We start from the raw sequence: 20,745 nt of genomic DNA, 5'->3' as shown, positions 1-20,745 counted from the left end.
TTGTACATCTGCCTATGTGGTGGCATTCCAGACATCTGGCTATGCCGACTGTAACCTGACACAGTTGGCATGGACACCACACTTTCCTGGTCATTGCTACCAAGCACCAACTGTCCCTCTGCTATGGCCACATGTGAAGGAATTTGTAGGGGCACTATAACTGTGTGCGGGCTTGGGGTTGCTAGGAGGGTGATGACACATGTTGGGGCAGTGTCGGCCTCTGACAACCCCACCTGTGCCTCACCTGTTCCTTCGTCATCATCGGTGTCTGTAGGGACGCTTACATCCGTTTGCCTGCAGGCGGGGCTCTGATCCACACATTAAGACCTGTACAGCATTGCTTAACAGTACACACACTCACACTGACAGCCTCCTTATTACCTCACTTTCCCTGAATTTACAGACAGTCCCACAGTCAGTTACATATGTTCCTCATCCTGCATTGCACTTGCTAATATACACACATCACTACAGCCCATTAACATATCATTCCTCTCCATGCCTACATGTGTGGTTACAACTCCTAACCTGCTACTCTATCGCCTCCCTGACTTGGGTGTAGTAGGTTGTACATGGCCTCACTGCTGTCACCCTGTATTACCCTGTGTATGGGCAGTAATGGTGTATGAGGCCCCTATATGGTTGGGGCTGCTACATTCACTACACGTCACACACCAGAGCCTCATACTACAGTCTTGCTCAGTCCATGCCACATCTGCTGCACAAGCGACCCATCATGCAGACAACAGTACTACCTGGATACACTCACTGATGTGCTGTGGTAATTCCCCATTGCATTTGTAGTGCTGCATATGTAGGCAGCCGGCTACCTATCTGCTGCTGGGCATATGATGTGTATACCTGGTATTTACTGGACCGCCCAATGCATGCTCCATGCTACATACCTTGTTATGCTATCAGCTGTCCTGTTTTCACATACCTGACAGGTTGTCCTGGTGTCCCATGTCTCACTCCATGTACAGAACAATCCCAAAGGGAAGTACTGCCATGTGGTCAATCCCACTATCGCCTGTGCATATACGGACACACACACACACACACACGCACACACGCACACACGCACACATGCACACACGCACACACGCACACACACGCACACACATACACGTACACACACACTCCACAAGATTGCACTTACACACACATGCATCATCACACTCCACACACACACACACACACACACACACACACACACACACACACACACACACACACACACACACACACACACACACACACACACACACAAACCCCACACTCCTACTTGTGGATTTGCACAACATTTGTACACACGGTCCTTCCATTACCCTTCTGTCAACATGCATTACATATGGAGCTCAACAGCAAGCAGTGCCACTATAGTGACATCATTCTAGTGTCAGTATATATGTGTGTAAGGCATGGGCTTTGTTGGTAAGTGGATGCCCTTCCCTGTGTTAACACTGCACCCATGTACAAAGTGTTACTGTGGACCTGTTCTGCACCCTGCCTTGTACTGTGCACCATACCTCACAGGTATAGAAACCATTGATGCATCTGTAGTACTGTGTCAGTTATGTCAGCTCCAATGCCCACAGCCCCTATGTGTTGTAGCAACTCATACCTGGAATGATATGTGAACAGCTATCAGTTGTGGATGCCGGATGGTTGTGTTACAGATCACAACATCAGCAGTGCATGTATGACCAGCACATGACTATTACACTGACAACCAGCGGACCTTACCATGGCTGTGAGGGGTGCCCTACACATGTCCCAGACCTCTGCATGGTTGCAAGGTCTACTCATGTTGCACATCCCTTTGAGTGCACACACTGCTGTCATGAGTGCTGTGGGGTCAAGGTTACATCTGCAATGTTTACTTAATCTGATTGTGTGCAGCTGCAGCCATGGTGGTGTTGAGTCACACATGTCCCTACTGTAGGCCATGTTTCCTGCCACACTTCACATCTCTGTGGACACATTGCACATTGTCACAGGCTGTTAGCTATCTTGCATGTGTCTGTTGTACCCTTCCCATACCCCAGCATGGTCTCTACTGTGATGCAGTGCATTTCACAGCAACAAAACTTGAACATGTACAGCATGCAGTTTGGGTAGGTGTGTTAGACATGTGCATGGGATATCCCATAGCTATTACATGCCCAGTTTATCATCATGCATGAACACAAACCATACTCACCGGCTACAGGCTGCTGCTGTGGTGGTATCCTGGAGGGATCTACATAGGAGTGTGAGAAAGCTGATGTCAGTGGCCACAGCTGTGGCATTCATAAAAGGTGAGTACAGCATTACGTTACATCAACAGTAGAATTACATAATATTACAGCTTATACACAACTGTTTATTACTACTATACAGCAGCAGACTATGTATATGACATCTCAGTTTTGCATGATGTATCTGTATAGATGCAGATGCATACACATGAGTGGGGTATCGATGTGCCCTGGGGCCTTACCTGCACACTCCTCAGCTGGTTTATCTTTGACACCCACCTCCAAGATGTGCCCTGCCAGGTGTCAATGTTGCAGGTGGACAGGTGCCACAAGGCTGCTGAGAAGCTCCACACGGGTGAGGGGTGGATGGGAGGGTTGCTCCCCCTGTGGTGAGGTGGTCCCCCTTACTGCAGCTGCACGCTAATGTCCATGGCGAAGCAGGTCGGTGCAGTGATGCCGGACCTGCTCTTAGCTGTGGTTATGCAGTCTGACATCATTGACCCTGTTGACTAGCTCGTTCCACAGGGCAGTCCTCTCCTGCTGGTCATGGGCTGTCCAGCCAAACAGCAGTACGTAGTTCTGTACCAGGTGGTTGATAATGATCACTGTTTCAGTGGTGGTCTATGCGGGAAGACAACCATGCGACATGGAAACAGGTCTGAGCCACCCATACATTTTGTCTCCTCCACCATATCAGCTACAACAAACCATTCACAGACTGCAACTGTTATGTCAGCTGCTTACCTACCATTGGGACATATGTTGCATTGTATCAAGCTTTGTGCTATGTGTATGTGTCACGCTTTGTGCTATGTGTCTGTAGCCATGCTCCCTGTGGGGACACTCATCTTTACTGGCCTGTTACAGACTATTTCACCTGCATGCCATTGTCAGTGCCACTATATATATGTGTATAAATATACATCTATGTACATATATGTGTAGATATATGCTGTAAGTTGTTGATATACCTATGTCTATATGAGTGTCTGTGTATCTGTACACATACACATCACATTCTGTATCACACAGATATGTGGAGTGCATACAGACATCTGGTCCGCATTCTGTAACTGTCTTTCATTCACAGCTGCACTGTTCTGCCTTGCTGCAACACAGACAGGTGCCACATGTAAACACAGACTAACATTAAGGTGGTAAATATGGTGTGAGATTGCTGGTACATGTATCACACACCTGTGGCATTTGTGCATGCTACATTACACACTAACATGACTGTCCTGCAAGTGGTGTGATCTGACACCCATGTGTCTATTATGACGACAGTAAATCCACCCCCAGCTATTGTCCACACTAACATAACATACACAGATATTATGGCTGACATCTTTGTCATTCATTGCTGATCTGCACAGTTGGCAGGTATGTCCCACTGCTTACAGGGATGGGCAGTATTGTCCAGAGCAGTTGTTCTGTGGGACATCATTATAGGGACAACTGCAGATGGCACATATCAAATGTTCTACATCATATATCCTATTAATCTATACCACATACTACATTAAATTACATACAGTTATGTTTTACATACCTTTTATTCTTTGGACGGGTGTGACACCTTCCCGGTTGTGGCTTATAGGTATTTGTTTCCCAATGTGTGAGTTTCATTTTATAAATCTTGTTTCTCTCTCTCTCTCTCTCTGTCTCTCTCCCTCTCCAGTAGAGCGAATGAATTGGTTTGAATGGATTTCAGCATGGCTTTCGTAGATGATGCACATGATCAGGTGATGGGCTCTGCACCAATAAGTGTGCAATAGTTGCTGACTGCGTGCTGCCTGGTCTGTAGTGATTCAGTTAACCATTGTCATGGCAACCCAGTTCTATAAATTGCTTACTCATGCGGGCATTGACCCTTCACCATTTCAGTATGGAGGACATCCTTCCTGTATGTGGGCAGCAGTGTTACAGATGGCAGGTTGCAGCAACTATTACAGCAGGGCTTGCTGACACAGGACAGCTACACAATCTTAAAAAGTTCCAGACCTACAGACAGAGTGAATAGTGTTGTTATGCGCATTGTATATTGCTGGTCTTGCAGTGTTTGCATGTACATAGTAGTTTAGGATGGAATGCAGTCTGTCTGCATAGCTCTCAACAGTGGGCCTATCCACATGATGGCCAGTGGATTGTCTGTTTGCTTTAGCCTGTGCACCACACAGGTCTTGTCCTAGATATATCCCCATCAATCTGTCTGTTGCATGCTATCAGTACATGGCTTCTATCAGTTGTGTTCCTGATGTATTATTCCTGCATAAGGGTATGTTGCAACAAATCCTGTAACACCAGCAATTTGCAGGGTGTGTAACAGCAATATTACGAGTATGGCCCTGTGTTCCTGCCTCTGACCTCCACATATATGGCTGGCTTTGTCCTGCTGTGATATGGTTATGGGTTGCTCGGTATTGGCCTATCGTTATTTACTGCTAGCATTCCTGCTATCATCCCAGTCATATCGTGGACTCCCATGACATTTGTTGGTCAGGGTCCATACATCTGACAGATACATAGACATTATCACAGGTAATAAATGTCCCCCTAGGCCTTGACTACAGGGTGTAACTGGCGGCTACTGAACTACATTTGATATTGTTTGTTGTTACCTATCTTGACGGCAAATCCTTTGTCTACAGTTGTACAAATTGGCGGGCTTGGTCTGGATAGCATAGTATGTTATATATCCGCACTGTCTGCATCTACTTTTCTGTGTGGGCCTTGCATTCCTCACTGATTAAATAAGTCCAGATCTATGTGCTGTAGGTAATGGCATACATTATTGTAAAATACACCATTAAAGGTTGTCTGTGTATACATACCTGTGTGTCGTCTCATGTCCCTTGAATAGTGTAATGTAGTACTCCTGTTCAAGTGTAAATGTCATTTAGTAGGTTATACAGCAAAATGATGTTGATATACCGATTTCACATGGAAAAAAGAATCTGCTGCAGTGGGACTTGAACTGGGAACGCGTGCGCGTTAGGCGGATGCTCTGCCTACTACACTATTGGATGTTCTGTTTAATTTGCGTATTTCTACCATATTTTAATACCCATGTTTCCTTCCCCCAGCCCCTGAGCTCCATGTACACAGCATCCATCCATTCCCCATTTGCTAACCCAGCCATACCACACCTCTACACATTTCTCTCTCTGCACGTGCCAGTACTCCTCCATTATACTGTCTCGTCCCAAGCTTCAGCAGGCTCTTCATCCGTTTAGTCCATGTACGTTCGAGCCTTCCTTTGATCCTCCTATGATACTAGTGGAAACACCTATGTGACCCACATGGTTTGGTTCATCCCACCAGGGATGGACCTGTTGTGTCATGAGTAGACTTTGCTGGTCTGCACTGTTTCTCCCACTGGTAGCATCCTGCCAGGGGTTTGGGAAGCAGCTGTTTGCTCACACACCGGGCCAGCCTCATCTCCCGGTTCTGTGGAACCAACAATCTATGTGTGACATTCTGTGCATGAAGCACGACCACACACCCCCACAGATCCAACAATCAGCATCCTTGGGTTTTGTGGATGCTTTAGCCAATTTTTATGAATGGGCGGTCAAATTAGGTATTCAGGAGGTAGAAACTATTTGCATGGAGGCTAAATAAATTTGAATCTATGGGATCTTTCACCTCCCGGGTGAACCAGTTAACAACAGAACTACTCAAGTTAGAACAGGTTCTAAAGGATAAAAAATTGAAAAAGTTTCAAAGGGATATAGGAGATTATGAAAGAGGTAAACCATTTGATATGCCTAGGAATGTCACTTTTAAGCTTCCTAGCAATAAACCTTTGGCCCCCAAGAGAAAAAGACCCAAATCTATTTTGAAACATAGCTCGGAATCATTGAGCTACATATCAGGGGAGGGCATGTCCTCTAACACTGAAGGGGAGGGGAACCACACAGATGCCTCACCTGATCCCAGAAGATGGAGTTTGTCACACCCTTTGGGTTCAGATACAGACGAGGGGGGAGGAAACATAAAAAATGTCAAACCCATGGAGAGTTTGGAAGGTCTGTTACAACTGATGATAGAACATTAACAAATAGTATGAATGTACATATTTCATCTGTACACCTCAATGATTTGCAAATTAAAGTTCTTAATAAAGGGCTTAATTTTGTCCCCGGCTTTTTTTTTCCAGAATACACTTTAGCACAAGATGTGGTCAATTTTTGTCATTTACTTAATTTGAAATTGTTTTTTGAAAATGACACTGTTCAGGAAGTTCCAGGGTATAGATTTAAAAAATCATCTTTTGTTCCACCTATGTCCCACCTAGTATCCACTTTTCAAGCTAATGTTCTGAAGGATCTACACTGTAACCTCAAAGATTTTCAGGTATCTTATAACAACCTTTCTAAAGAGGAGGTATAATGTATAGAGGAACTTAAGAACAACAAAGAAATTGTCATAGTACAAGCAGATAAAGGTGGGGCAGTAGTGATTCAGGACAGGGTCAACTATAATGAGGAAGTAGCGAGACAATTGGGGGATAACAAATATTATATGGCTATGCCATCGGAGCCAACTAGTCAGTTCAAAACAAAAATTAACTAATTTCTGATACAGGCCCAGGAATAGGGCATCATTACGGAGACAGATAGACATCAGTTGTCGGTTTCATCTCTGTGTAAACAAGGTTTCTATCTTTTACCTAAAATACATAAGGATGTTAGATGTCCCCCTGGAAGACCAATTGTATCAGGGCGTGGCTCTATTACTGAACCTTTATCTGAATATTTGACTTACTATCTGAAACCACTACTACCTTTGATATGAGCCAGAATCCAGGACACTACTCAGTTTTTTGGATATTATTTGTGACACGCAATTGGAGACACGCCACTAGTTGCTATGTACCTTGGTTGTAACCTCTCTATACACAAATATGCCACATTGGGCAGGTTTGCAGGCTTTGGACTTTTGGTTGGGAAGATCTGTTTTTTACCAACCAGGCTTTAATACTTTTTTAGTGTGCTTGGCTGAATACGTTCTTACCAGTAACGTATTCTACTTCCAGGACCAATGCTTTGGGCAGGTCAAGGGTACAGCAATGAGTGCCTCCTTCGCACCCATTTATGCGGACCTTTTTATGGCCTATATTGAGGAGGTTATTATCTATGACTCCAGTCATAATATATACATGAATGAATTAGATATCTGGAGATGATATCTGGATGATTGTTGGTTGGTGTGGAAGTCGGATGAAATCTATCTTCAGGAATTTATTGGCTATCTCAATGACAATGTATGGGGAATTGAGTTTAAAGTAAATTTCCATAAATCTAGGAATGTTTTTCTTGATGTTGAAGTTAGCAGGAATCCTGATGACACTCATTCCACCCGGGTGTATAGGAAATTTCCTGAATACAATTCACTTTTACATGCTACTAGCTTCCACCCCCGACATATCATCCAGAATATCCCCAAGTCACAATTCCTAAGAGCCAAAAGGATTTGTTCAAGCCAACAAACTTTTGAGACAACTAGTGATGATCTAATATGTAGGTTTTGTGAGAGAGGTTATCCCTCTGGTACTGTCAGCACTGCTTGTCATTGGGCTTCAATCCAGAATAGAACTGACTTGTTACGATACAAGGATAAACATAAGGATCTATCTAATTCTCTGGTTTGTCTGGTGACCACCTGTGGACACAACACACATGGGTTCATGAATATTATTAACAGAAACTGGAATATTTTGATGGCAGTGGAGAGATTACATTCTTTTTTGAGGGACAGATGCTCCTTTTCTTTTAAAAGAGGTTGGACATTGGGTTCCCTGTTTAGCCATTATAAGAGGGTGGGTCCCAGCTCTATTGTTTCTACTCAACATACACTGAGAGGTGGCCCAGTGCTGGGTTGTATACCATGTGGCCACTGTTCTTATCGTAATAAAGTTCAACATACGAGGGAATTCAGTAGTCACAATACATCTGAAGTTTTCAATATCAACTTTTGGGCCAACTGCAGTACAGAGTGGGTCATTTACCTGGTCACCTGTTCATGCTCCTCATTCTATGTGGGACAGACCTCCAGGCCTTTTTGCCTTAGGATTGGGGAGCATCTTAGCGACATTAGAAATAAGTGTCCCAATAATGCCTTGTTTAAACATGTTTGTAAACACAATTCTGCTTCTTTTTATTTTACTGTCATTGACTGCATTGTAGGTAAATGTAGAGATAAATCAGTTTGGCATGATTTACTCAATTTCAAGGAACGCAAATGGATTATTAAATTAGGGGCTTTATTCTGACCTGGTCTTAATGACCAATGCTAATTTACCAATGAACTGCCCTTATGTCATTACATATAAATACACTTATTTGAATGGATATTATGTGCTTTGTTAAATTCACTGAAGAAGGCTATTGTAGCCGAAACCGGTCTGAGATAGGTAGTTGGGCTTATTACCCTCTACCTGGGTATATGTTTTATATTAAAATAATATTAAAATATTTTCTGCACTCCACCATTTCCACTGGCTATTTTTGTTCTCTCATGAAGCACGACCACACACCCCCACGGCATGCACCGTTATTCATTCTTCTCTTCAGTATTATGAGCGACTACTGTTCTCACAGTATGTTTGGACACGCACAGTTTATTGATACACATAGACTGCTCAGAATACTGTGACTGAGCAATGTGCACATGTTTGCTGGTATTAATCTACATACCTACATACATTTCCTATACTGTTGAATAACTGTGCTGGATGATATGTTTGTGATAAGAGCTGCTGAATGTGCATCTGCTATGCCTTCGCGGTAACTCACTTATACTATAGTATGCAGGGTGGGGGAGGTTGGAACCCGGGAGTGCAGATTACTTTGTTAATGGGCACGAAGAGAGCTGTTGGCTACAGAGGGCCTAAAGCACTGTAGAGGAAGTGTAGGTGGGTATGCGCTGGTGTGCGCAAGGCTCAGATCTGCTGACCTCCTGTAATGGCATCTTTCACTGGGTTGACCTCCACATTGCTTAACCAGTGTGGGCATTGCTTACCACTGCCCAAACAAGCATAATCCCACTTGCTGCAGCATACCCCCATGCTACTTCATGTATTTAGTTCACATTTGTTGTCCAGGACAATCAGACTGGATGCTTCTCCATTGTCAGTGGTGGCATGCGGAGTGAAGTTCCACAGTATTTCCCAGCTACACATTACACGTAGTACTGAGATATACACTTTCATAGAGAGTAACAGACTTAACATAGCTATGTACCACATTCTTCATGCTTAGTTCACATTAACATGTCAGTATTATACATGCAAAGGTCAGGTTTACATGTCGGGTATGACTGTTGACATAGGTCAGTTAAGGGTGAACTGTGATTCCCATTTAACAGTTCTGGATAGGTTACACTCAGGTATTCAGGTTAGGTTTAGTTATGCCATACCTGTGTGCTAAAGTAGAAGTGAATAGTGAAGGAGTAGGCAGGTCAGTAGAGGGGGGACATTGCAACTGTATAGTAGGCCGTTGGTATGATTGATGGTGGAGCAATAGGGAAGGTATGCAGGATGTTGGGATTTGTATGCAGACAGGACTGGAGGTGTCAGTTTCACTAGTTGGTGTAGGGGTATGGAGTGTTCGTTTAGGGGGGATTTCACCAGGTGGTGAGCATGTGCTGCTCCAAGTGTGTTTGAGGTGTTCCTTCATCTGTTATTTACATGTATTGTGTGGGACAGCTGAGGTAATACACGTGGGTAGGGGGTTCCAGATTCTGCCAATATAGTTGGGGAAGAGGGTGACACCTACCTGTGACTGTGAACAGTAGTAGTAATGAAACAGGGATCGATAGGTAAGTGGTGTTAATGGGGAACACAGAGGGTCAGATAGTAGTGGAAATAACCAGGGATGTGCAGGTAGGCTGAAGAGAAGGTCCACAGGTGGCCATTTCTTCTGCAGCAACAGCTGTGCATATACACTGCATTTGGAGGTAGGTTTGGACACTCACACCCCTGGGTGGTTTTGGGGACAACAATAATACCTTGTGATGTCAAGTAGTTCAGTTTACATGCCTACAGTGAGTTGTTGTGACCATGTGTTCTTTGGTGTTATTTAGAGAGATTTGCAACAATACATCTGGTTATACCATACTTTGCCATGTAAAATAGACTGTGCTGCAGTGGGACTCATAGCAGGAGTGGCTGCTCATTGGATGGCAGCTCTGCCCAATGAACACTATTGCTTACATCCCTGGGGTGGTTCGAATAGAACCACTCTAGCAAACACCTGCATGCCTAGACCCATAATTACATACCCATAGTTCCCCCACCCACACCTCCTCTATAGCACTCATCATTACTCTGGGTGCAGGTCGAGTCTAAACACACCACTACACACTGCCCACTCTCCACTTCATGGGACCTATCTCATACGTTGTCTTGACCCATGGGTCATCAGGCTTTCCCACCCTTGTAGTCTAGATACATAAACGCCCCCACCCTTGAAAGGTCATCGCATGGGCATCTTCCTATAACAAGACAATTTTTGGGCTGTCCTACAAGGGACGCTCCTGTCTCTGTTTCAAGATTAGACTTCTCGGTTCAACTGTATCCCCCCCAGTTTTATCCGGCCTGTGGTCTGGGGAGCAGTGGATTGTTTCCATTGTGTGTTTGTTTGTATGTTTCCCCTGTCTGGCTGCGGCGGGGGGGGGGGGTTCATGCTACGTGTTACACGTTTGTTGATTGGGCCCCTCACCTCCATTGGCATGACCTGTGAACATATGTTAGTGTTAAGGCTGCATTATATTATAGCTATATATCTGTGTATATCTACACACACACACACACACACACACACACACACACACACACACACACACACACACACACACACACACACACACACACACACACACACACACACACACACACACACACACACACACACACACACACACACACACACACACACACACACACACACACACACACACACACGCACACACACACACACACACACATATATATATATATATATATATATATATATATATATATATATATATATATATATATATATATATATATATATATATATATATATATATATATATATATATATATATATATTGATGTATATATATCTAACAACATGTGGATGTATGGGTCTGCATATGTATATATATATGTGGGTATTTATATATATGTCCATCTATGTATGTATTTGCACTACAGAGAGGGAGAAGTATATATCTATTTGGTTGTGGGTATATATACAAACACACATACCTCTACATATTTAGCTACATATCCTGTAATGTTGACTGGTATTGCTGGCTACTGTGTTTCGTGTGCTTACCGGCCAACCTTGTGTGCCACGTATGCTTTGCGATACCAAAAACTAAATCCGTTAGTGTATACAGAGTCACACGTGAAATCTGTTCTTAGTACCAGGAATACATTTGTCCCATGTGGTACAACCCAAACATTGGGTATTCAACTTTCGTCTACACCCAGGGTTACAGAGGTACCCTTGGCTATGTGCATGGACTACGGCATGTGCCACACCTAGGATACTTGGGTCGGGACATCATACGGGATGGGTTCCGAGGGCAGTGGGGGGCAATGTGTGGTGGTGTGGTAGTTATGGGCCGGTAACCAGGGTAGGGATGGTGGCTGCATGTGTGTTGAGGGTGGGGGGAAGCAGAACTGTGTGCTATGCATGTATGGGTTGGGGATGGCCTGGGTTGGATGGGCCTGTACTGCTCGTCCCGCCTAGTGGATGAGGGAGAGGGGTATGTGATGCTGACATGTGAAATATAACAGAGGGCTAATTTAATTCCCTAGTTCAATGACAGATGAACAGTACAATGAGTTTAGTTGTGTATTGCAGGGCGGACATGTTTGGCTGGGTGGGCGGTATGCAAATTCGTACATGACGTATATTGTTTGGGGCCTCTCAGGCCCATTGATGGTGTATGTGGAGATATATGTTTCTGTTCATTTACCATTGGTATCTACAGATGTCTGGCCATATATACCTCTATGGGTATATATATTTGCTTACATATTTTTAACTATATCTGTATATACCTACGGAGACATATAACTGCATACATATATGTCACTTGATGTGTATATGTGGACATATAGATGTTGACATATATATGTGCTGTTACATATATATAAATATATATATATATATATATATATATATATATATATATATATATATATATATATATATGTGTGTGACTACATCTATAGATATGTTGTATCCATTTGGATAGTGATATATTTGCACACACACACCCATCTAGCTGTAGGTATACATTCTCTCTACTGTTGTATGACTGGGCTGGGGTTATGTTTCTGACAACATACGATTTCTGCATATCTGGCATGGCTTAGTGGTAAATCGTTTTGTGTATGGTGTGCATGGTCCTGGGTTCTGGACTTCCAGAAGCTGTTTGCTTTGTTGCTGGGCAGAACATCGGCCGTTGGATACGGTGTGCTTAAGGCACTTTCAAGCGGTTGTAAGCGGGTTTGTGGAGAGGTTAGCACTGCTGACTTCTGGTCTCAGTGTCTTACACCCAGTTAGCTTCTCCTTTGCTTAATCTGTGTCGGCAGTGCTTAACCCCGTGCAAACGCACTTGCACACACTTACTAGTGCTTACATATGCTTACTACTGCTTATCTGTGCTTACGCCTGCTTACTGCTGGCTTATTCATTATGATACTGACTCTTCACATATGCATTTCCTGCAGTACTCCTGTTCATAAAAAGTATGTTATTTAGTGGGTTTTGCATTACAAATATTGCTTATACCATGCTTTGCCATCTAAAATAGACTGTGCAGCGTTGGGACTCAACTGGGAATGCTTGCTCGCTAGGCGAACGCTCTGCCCACTACACTATTGTTGACATGCTTTATTTGCATATATCATTCTTGTTATCCTCTTCAGATTTTTTTGGGTTGCTTTCACCGTGGCTGAGCAATGGGCATGCCCGTGCACCTAGGGTTAGCTGTACTTGGAGCTTTAGACAACAATACGGGGGTTTCTTCTTTTCATCTTTATGTCTTGTTGCTGTTGTACGCATGGGGGACTGTTGGTGGGGATATGAGAACACCAATGAGTGGCCTCCCTCATTTATTTCCACTTTCTGCTGTTCTACTTTGCAGAGGCCTGTTTATTCTGAGTGCTCTGCTCTCAGGCATGGCTTCGGCACTTGTACACACTCCGTGTATACCTAGGATATCGAGCAGCACTCCTTCATTAATATGCATGGCATGCTGCCATCCTGCTCCTAAGCAGCCACTTCCATGCAGGACTATACTAGTCCTGCATGGAAGATTAGTGAATCTGGGGGACTATTTTCCTTTAAACATAAACTAGATGACTGGGTGATTATCTAAAAATTTATTCCAGTACTGACCACTATGATCCACCTGGAGAAAGAAGGAACTACCTGAGGGATGGTACTGGCAAGGTGAGAAGCGTCATGAGACTCAGTGGCTTTTAGGATATCTTTGAATCTATAAAATCAAGTATTTGTCACTGCATAATTCGGGCTTCCACTGTAGATGAATTGTTAAAATAGCAGTTAAGGATTTGTCATCAATGAAATGAGAAAATAGTAACATGAATATGAGCAGTTGTACCAACAGGCAGTAGTCGATCAATGAATAATATTGACCTTGCAGCAGTGCAATGTATTGTCCAGATGAAACTCCTAAGCACAAATAGGTTAGGGATGCAAATTACACCTGAAGATTCCATTACGCCACTATCCTGATCTTTAATGGAAAGTTTTGCTTTCTAACAAACATTGCTGTACAGTCTTCCTAACAATAGTTGTTCCACAGTATCATTTTCTCTAAGAGGACATAATGCAGCAGTTCCTATAAGTAACACTTCCACATCTCAACAGAATGAGACAGAATCTTGCCCTTGTATTATTGCCACAAATCCAAATGACAACAGATACAGCACCTCAATGCTATTTTCATGTTTAATTCCTGCAAGACATAATGCTTCTATCTGTACAAATAAACTTGCTGAAAGGAAAACTTTGACTTAATGTAAAACTTCTTAGCTTGTGCATTCTCTTAATTAAAGGAAAGGGGTTGTTTTTAGCATTATGACTTCATTTTGACTTATCTTCAGCTTTCTCCCAGGAATGACAGATCTAAAATGGGAAAGGCTTGTTTCTCTCAGATAAAATATTATTACTTATGTTGCTTGGTTACCTTGTGGCAAACATTTTATAGAGACTTTCTTCATAGATGTGCAGAAATAAAACATACGCATGGTTATATTATTTTCACAGCCAGCAGTCTCTACCTTTTAATAATGATATCACAAACCCTGCTGTAATGTGCAGCAAAATACAACATAATATGCAGAACATCTCTGAATTTGATACCTAGGAAAGACCATGACAATGAATGCATCTTTCTGTTTTGTCATGAAATCACTGCCTTTCATGCCTTTTCAGCTTAATGTGATTACTTTACTAAAAAAATTTGTTTCACCAGTGAATCACTGAAGACAAAACATAAGCTGCCCATAGTGATGGCAACATGGATAAAACAGTGGTATGTTCTATTATAAATAATTTCGTTCCAAAATGCAGCATGAACGTTACACTAGCACAAGTTGGATCCCAGGGGTGGTAGTATTAAGAAGAAACTGGGAGAGTTGGAGGCTAGATGGCAAATTAAGGTGAACGCCTCAGTACATCCTGGTATCAATGACCACATATCCATAAAATCTATTCTAGAAAACTTATTCTAGAAAACTTTAGTAGATGGTTCGCTAATTGAACTGTCTTGTTATTGTCTTACAAAATAATTACTATTATTAACTAGGATGGTGGGTGCATTTAGTAGTGTACGCACTAGAATGTTTTTACAGTTAGGATGAATGTATTTCAATGTGTTGCATAGAGATACGGATGAGTTATTTAATAAGCATTTTAAATGTGAATGAAAATGTATTTTATAGTTAATGAAAAGGGATTAATACACTGGCACTTTAAAGCTTTAATATGAAGAAGTTCAATTAATTTCCGATTGGTTAAAGGCTATATATAAACTGTGAGTATTTTAATTTGTGTGTTCTGATGAAGTCTATACTATTAGATGAAAGTGCTTAACAACTTGTATTTCGGAAAGAATAAAGTGGTTTTGGAGACATTTTTTCGTACTTGGTGTCCAACTTGTGCTAGTGTAACGTTCATGCTGCATTTTGGAATGGAATTTTTGTATTCACTTTACAGTGTTGGCCGTTTCCAGCTTTATTTCTCTTTATAGCGTCTATTATAAATAATGTTAATGTACTGTAGGAATGGGTAACGTGAGTGCAGTTCAATTACAAAACAGCTGGTTGTACATAGTAGACCATAAGGTTTGACTGATAAAAATACAGAATAAACTATGCTTTCTAGTTGTTCCAAACCAAACATGGTGCAAAAATATCATCCATATATCTATCTACCTATCTGGATGAGTTGCCTTGGACTGCATAAACCTATACTACTACAACATGAGCCATTTACATTGTATATCAAACTAATATCATGATCACCCTAACACACACACACACACACACACACACACACACACACACACACACACATACACAAGCATGTATGCAAAGAATTTCTTAATTATTAAATATCTCCCTTTAAACATTAAATGCACTTGTTTGGAAAATGGTATATGTGATTCACTAACAAATATGTAGCATTTTAAAATGATTGAACTCAAAAAAATCTGCAGTTGAGACAAGATTTCTCTTGGAATATATAAACTGATTGATTTTAAGGAGAACAGTACTTGTAAGACAATAAATAATCATTTAACATCTTAAAATGAGGACTATGTTTTAATTTTAACTCATATAATTAAGTATGCAGTGTTCAACTTAGGCATGCAGTCTGAAATTGTAATGAGCTTTGTTGCTGACTTCACTTATGGAAAGCAACACGTTGCATTAATTTCTCGGATTCTGATAAAAAAATAATGGTCACTATTTTGTCTTTTCTTTTTCTAATGAAGATTTTTTTTCTAATCTTCACAGTTGTTATGATTCTGTTGTACACAAAAAGTCACCATTAATAGAAATCGTCACAAGAATCTGAAATAATAGTTTTCACCTGGGCAACCGCTTAAACGATAAAAACACAAAACACCTACAAATGAAGAAAATGTAAAATGAAAACTCCCTGCTTAACATTGCCAAATATCAAGGTTAGTGAAGTGGCCAACAAACTCACAAAGTAGAATGAGCCAACCATTTTCTTGTAGCAGCAAAACAGAATTGAATATTGTATGCGGTATACTCAGTTGAATAGCCGTGCTTTCTTTTAACAGCTCTAATGCAACCTGTCTGAAAGGATTAAGCAGGGAGAGTCGTTGCCTACAAACAGCATAACCTGAATATTATCACAACTGCTGCATCAAAGGCCCTTAATATGAACATTTCAACTTTTCATGCTGGAAGAGATGTCAGTGAATCCTGGGTTTCATGAAAAAGTGAAACCATTATTATATTAAAGGGCAACTCTAGGTTTCAAGAGAGAAATGAAACTTGATAGTGATTCTGCAATAGAGACTAAGACATATCTTTAACTAGGAAAATAAAATAGTTAAGGACACCCAAAACCTCCAACAATGGGAAAATACATAAGAATGTGCAGTAATCTATATTTCGCCAACACAGAAAGGACTAGCTTCCTCTGCAAATTCTTAATATTTCAGTTTTAAAACTTTAACTTTAGTTTATCCACATCAAAAGAAAAGAACAAAAGAATCCAAACCTCAAAAGGGCTTTATTGCCTTTCAGCATCAAAAATTTGAGGCTAATCGTAGACACTGATTTAATAATATTATCTATATACATGTCATGGTCTTTCTGTCTCCTTACAAAACTGAGTGGTATATCACAAGCCTGCACCTGAAGTACTAAATAACCTTCGATGAAAAGAGAGATATGGTCGTGTTACTTTAATGAGTTGCTTCTAATGAGAAGATGAAATATGTAAAATGCCCCTTTTTAGAATAAAAACATTCTAAGTCACTGTCAAATTTTGATAAAACATTTTTTTTGCAAGTTTCTACACTCTTGATAAATCTTAAAATCCATGTTTCTCAAGATATGATGCTTTTTTGTACTTCTTCTAGAGAATTCTGAAAGCTTTTAAAGTGCATGCTTTTTTCTGAGAGAATCCAAAGGCTATTTTTGTTTGATATTAGGTTCTATGAAATGCTAATAAGTGCTTGTCACAGACTTGACTTCAACGTGATTTCATACATAACATGAAAATGCTTTTTTGAGCTGTGCTGCTCCTTAAAGACCTCTGCAGCTGTCACTTGTATCTAACTTGTTAAAGACTGCTCTGCTTGAATTTTTTTATTTCTTCATCAGTATACATTTCATCTCCCAGACATTGCTGTTAATATCAACAAGACTGATATCTTCTATTTTAGTAGAGATATGTCTTTCCTTACCTGATACATTTATAGCCAGATAATGAAAAGTGCAATATGACTTTTAGAAATGGTCCACACTCTACCTCATATACATATTGCTAATGTCTGTAAGAGTAAAATAAATGAACGAAAAAAATAAATAAATAAGTTAATAAATAAACCAATCACATGATGCAGATGGGATTGTCACATATTATTTAGCAGAATGGCTCCAAAATGTGAAGTTGCTGCTAGATTGTGAGCTGTGCAGCCTATCTGTTAAAACTATTTTAAAAAGAATTCTACAGAAATTTATTGAAAAGGTTATTCTTGCAAAAGTAAATTTGTCATAGAGAACAAAATCTGTTTAAGCACCAAAGGTAGTCATGCCTCTCTGCCTTTCCAGATATTAAATTGGAAATCCTAGGGCTTGGCTTGAACCCTAGTAGAATGAATTTATTTGGTTATTAATTATTTATTTACTTTTTGTTGGTAGAAATGTTCAGAGAAGAAAAGGATTACCATGCTGACAAACCTCTAAATGCCATGTCACATCAAAGTCCAAATGGTATGATGTTACCTACTATTTATCTACTTTCATGTCTCACACACACACACACACACACACACACACACACACACACACACACACAACAAATGCAAAATGAAAAAGCAAAATGTTATATAATATTTGATATGTGATACTGCAGGGTTGTTAAAGTGCATTTGCTAGTTTTTCAATTTTATAAATAAATAAGAACAGATACGTGAAGAAACAAGGGATCATACACTAAAATACTACAACATTCATAAATAAACAAAATCATTTACTTTAACGGCACTATATTTCTTATACTGCTTTCTTATACTGCAGCATGTCCTGCTGGAAAGCACTAGGAAGCCTTAAACTAATACAAGCACTCAACTCTCCTTGTTAATAAGGAGAAATTAATCATAGGCACTAAGCAGCCTATAACTGCAAAGTGCCTTGCAAAGGTAAGGGAAAACAGCTCTTGTACTTTACAAAAAAGCACCTAAACGGGCATGTCCAAGGGTCAGCTTCCGGTGATTTCTCCTGTCCACCTGGTGAATCTGGGCATACTGGGGCAATGCAGCAACTGCCTCATTTACACAGACAACCCTCTCCTCCTACCACCCAACACTACAACCTGCGAGAGATGCACTTACATAGCCAAACTGGAAGCAAAGCTCTCTGCAGCCAAGATTGTGCTAGACAGTGAAGAGGAGAAGGTTAACACCTGCACTACACCTCAAGCAACACATAGCCCTTCAAAACCGACACCAGCAAGACCCACACATAGCAACACTAAACCCACATATGCAGAGGCCCTTGGCATTAACCTGCCCAAACAATAAGGACCTCAGAAGCTGAAATGCAAACAAACACCAGTCAAAACCAAAGTGACACATAGCCCACACCAGTGTGCCACCCAACAACAGCCCCTAAGGCAAGATAATGTAGCCAACACTTTAGTCATAGGTGACTCTGTAGTCAGGCACACTAATGTCCCACTCACCAGGCTGAACAAGAAGAAAATTACAGTCAGCTGCCTGTTGGGTGCTAGGATCCACCACATAACACATGCACTCAAGTCACTCCACAACAAGTACAAATACGACTCTATCATTGTCCATGTTGGAGTGAATGATTTAAGATGTGCCTCCCTGGACTACATGAAAAGAGACACGGAAGAGCTCTTGGATCATGTGGCCCAGGCAGTTATGACCCAAGCCCTGAGTAGCATCCTGCCTCTGCCCAGAATAATACCACAGTATAAGGACAAAATGATTGACTTCAAAAATTGACTAAGCTTCTGGTGTCATTCAATGGGGATCCAGTATCTGCCTGGGATGACATGGTCGACAGACCATGACGCTTTGCTAGAGATGGTCTGCACCTGTCACCCCTGGGATTCAGGCTACTGGCTAAAGCTCTTGCCACCCCTATAGCGCCTTTTTTAGGCAAGATTCAAAGAACAAAACCACCACTGTAACAGATACAAGCAAGCAAAATCTGCTAGAAGTCTAAACCTCAAAATGCACTCTCTTGAGGCACTCCTAAAAATGGAGATCATAAATATCTGTGCAGTAAATGAGACCTGGTTCAAGGCTCCAGAGAGCACTCCTGCAATACCAGGCTACAACTCTTACCACACTTTTCAGCCACCAAACCAAGACCAAAACACTAAAGGTGGAGGAGTGTCCATATTCACCAAGAATATTCACATCTCCAGGCTAGTTGCCCAACACAATGCATCTGAAATTCTCCAGGTGCAACTAACACTAGGTAAGACTGCAATCCAAATTGTAGCTTGCTACACATCCCTCACCATGCCCCAAGATTCTTTCTACACCATTCTAAACATACTGGAAAATATTAAGATACAACCAAACACCCTAATACTGGGTGATTTCAACTACCCTGCCATTAACTGGGAAAACTACTCGGGTACCAACACCTTTTCCCAACGGTTCTTGGAATTCATAAATTCCAACGTCCTGGATCAATTAATCCATAATCCCACCAGGGGCTCCAATATCCTAGACCTGGTCATTACCAACATGGGCAACAGATGCTCTACACCAGTGGTCACCCCCTCATCGGTCGGGTCTAACCATAAGCAAATCACTCTTGACATCCACACCCCCCCCACCAGTAAGTAAACCTCCATAAAAAACTTCTCCAAAGCCAACTTCATGCTACTCAAGTCAGAAGTGACAAACTTCATGACACCCATGCAGACGGGAGCTGAAGGTTCGACTGCTGAATCCTATACTAAGGCACTGTATGAGCACATCCACTTGTGCATGAATTATGCCATCTCAAATAGAACCAAGATGCTCTCCTCCAAAAAAAGGAAGCCAATCTGGTGGTCCCCTGCCATAAACAAACTATACAACAGAAGAAAGAAACTGTTGCAGAAAAGAGGAAAATCCCAGGATGCAAAAAACTCCCTTACCAGCCTCAGTAAGAAGCTGAGAGCCCTCATAAAATCCTCCGAAGCTAGTTACGAAAATAAAATTGCCAAAGATTCCA

Source organism: Protopterus annectens, chromosome 3.part0 (genome assembly GCF_019279795.1).
Source record: "Protopterus annectens isolate FY-2018-M chromosome 3.part0, PAN1.0, whole genome shotgun sequence".
NCBI lineage: Eukaryota > Metazoa > Chordata > Ceratodontiformes > Protopteridae > Protopterus > Protopterus annectens.
The sequence above is the reverse complement of the archived record's forward strand: the minus strand, read 5'-3'. Positions refer to the sequence as shown.